The 2892-nt window shown below is 31.5% G+C and overlaps 1 long non-coding RNA gene across 1 annotated transcript; it reads left to right on the plus strand.

Moving 5' to 3' along the window:
• The first annotated feature begins 351 nt into the window (after positions 1-351).
• LOC121990084 lies at positions 352-2487 on the plus strand. The gene is made up of 4 exons (XR_006114440.1): positions 352-370; positions 467-553; positions 1548-1592; positions 2450-2487. It is a non-coding gene; the product is annotated as an uncharacterized LOC121990084 (long non-coding RNA).
• Positions 2488-2892: the final 405 nt, after the last annotated feature.

Consider the following 2892-nt stretch of genomic DNA (forward strand, 5'->3'; position numbering starts at 1 on the left):
ACCGCATTCATGATGAGGATTGGAAATATATAGTAGAAATGTGAGTTCATATTTCTTTTTTATTAAGCATTTATGTTAATACAAAACTCATATATAAAAAAATCATTAACGTATGAAGGGCCTTAAGATTGTTTAATTCAAACAAGGGAAGGAAAGGTAGAAAAAAGGCTATGTGGGTAATAGTAAAGGTATGTGTAATTACATATAACATATATTTTAATGTGTATGTTTATCATTAATAATATGTCTCTAATTTCCATAGGCTCATCGACAACAAGATGCCAAACAATGTGGTTACTATGTGATGCGATTTATGAGACAAATTGTTGAAGAAGTTGAAATTATCGAAAGAGATTCACTACCATCTATAGTAATGTTTACTTGCTTATGTCTCAAATTATTTGAAATAAACTATTTAAAATATGCAAAGTCAATGTTGATTTTTTTTCCTCATTAATGTTCACAGTTCACACAAGCAGAGTATTCTCGAGAAGAAATTGATGAGGTGCGATCGGAGTTGGCAGAATGTATACAAGATCATATTTATGAGTAGGTGCGTTCCCTCACCCCTTCATATTTATGATCGGAGTTGGTTGTTAACTGGAGTTTCTTTTATCTTGTGTTTACTTGAGTTATATTTGAGTTCCATTAACACACAAGCTTGAGAGTGCAACAATTTACTCATGGTCTCACTTAGATTGAGTTATTGTAGTAGGTTTAGTTACATCTTCGATTAGGGCCAACAACATAATTTACTTCACTTAAAGAACATCTCGTAGAGTCATGACATGTAGTGAAATGCAGAGATGAGATATAAGGAGAATTGAGTTACAAATATGCACATTGCATAATGCTTTTTTCTTTTTCCTACCAACGTTCTGATAAGCATTGAAGCCACTTGTGTTTGCCTTTTATGTGTTTCATAGATATTCTTCCAAGCGACACTGAATCCTACAATGAGGTTTATGTATGCATTTTCTGATAGAAGTTAAGTGGACAACAAGAGTTTTGTGGGACACATTTTATTAAAGAAGGCAGTGGGAAAAAAATGATGGATTGATAATGATGAACATGATCTTGCTTAACTAGATTAATTACCAACGACAGAGTGAATGTAACTGGCCAAGAAGGTAGCCTTTAACCCTCCTGCTAATGTATAAACAATCACTCCAAGAGGGATGAGAAAGCTCGCAGCATAGATATTCATGCCAGTGAGTGCGTTGACGACCGCATAACCACCGAGCAGTCGTATTCCAGTGGTGAAAAAATATATATATGTTCTTTAAGTGTTCAGTTTCTTTTCATGAATTAGTGCTTGCTCCACATATTTACAATCGTATTCCTATTGTGTATGTGTCTTTCATCCATTCTTTGCACTATCTATCTATATAGGAGTCCTGGAGGGATGTATGAAAAAAAGATAGTTTCTAAGTTCTGTATGCAGTTGATGTGTTAAATGTAAATAATGATTACTTGTTTCCTTATTCAATTTCTCATTGACCTTTCTAAGTTGTCATTCAATCTTATTCCTCAATTTTCATTCACAGGAGAAATGCTCAAACTACATGGTAGAGATGGCATGGATAGAAAATGTGAGTACTGAATGATCACATTCATCCCAATATAAGATTTTATTTAGTAGTATTATAGATAAGTTCTAACATTGTTTGGAATAATTTCACTTATCACTTAAAGTGAAAATAAGTTGATTTGTATACTTTTTCATTCTTGTAATGCTTATTCGTTATGAGTTCTTCGTTTGCAATTTTATTCAGCTTCATCTAGTTTGGAAATAGATATCAATTCTCTGGAATTAGTAAGCTTTAGAATACAATTCACATTGGTCCACACCAACAACCATTAGTGTTGACATGACTGTTCCTCGTCCATCAAAATCATAAATAGTAGACAATTCACTGAAAACAAACTGAATGTACAATGCACACTATGATGATTTTCCCATGAATCTTAATGTGCTCACAGGATTAACATAGCTGTCTAGACCTAGACATTCAATGCTTTAGGATATTGTGGTATGAGGAAATGCCATTTTGTTCAATGAGACTTCAGCATAAGTCTGAAATTAACTGTTAATTAATTATTTGGAGTACATAATTATTTTCTTTTGCTATTAATTTTGGAATTAGTTAGAACAAAAGGGAAGAAGCCAGTTATGTAGCAATTTCTTAATGCTCTAAAAAAACTGTTGTGGATGGCATATGGTCACTTTGTTGCATAGTCCATATTTATTTATTAACTTATTTTGCAGGTTGCATGTTCAAGTTTTAAGAAAACAGATTGTTGGCTACTGTAATGATTGTTTTATTAACTTATATGGCTATTGTAAGAAAACAGGTTGCATGTTCAAGTTTTATTAACTTATATGGCATATCAGTAATGCTCATATATGCTCATCAGTAATGATTGTTTTGTTTTGTTTCTTTTGTAGGTGGATACAGGACAGTCGAGATCAGTACACTAAAGAGCGTCTAGATTCAGTATTTGATCAGTACACTAAGCGTATGGATTCAGTAACTACTGTACTATTTTGAGTAAACAGATTGTTGGCTACTTCAGTATTTAGTATTCAGTATTCAGTAAACAGATTGTTGACTAAACAGATTGTAGCTGTTCTAAATAGATTTTTTGTGCTCTTTTGTTTTATATGTGAATATCACTATATACTTTGAAATAGAATTAGTGTTAATTTTGATATTTACTAGCTTTTCATGTAATTAATTATTAATATTACTTCAACGTCAGATTTCTATTATTTTTATGAGTTTGAAATCATTAACCGAGTTGATTATATGTAAAATTCGAATCTAGACATGGTAAAAGAAAAATAATAGTTTCGTAAATATAAAAATAATGATTTTTAAATATTTTTTT

This window comes from Zingiber officinale, chromosome 6B, assembly GCF_018446385.1.
Source record: "Zingiber officinale cultivar Zhangliang chromosome 6B, Zo_v1.1, whole genome shotgun sequence".
In the NCBI taxonomy this organism is placed as follows: Eukaryota; Viridiplantae; Streptophyta; class Magnoliopsida; order Zingiberales; family Zingiberaceae; genus Zingiber; species Zingiber officinale.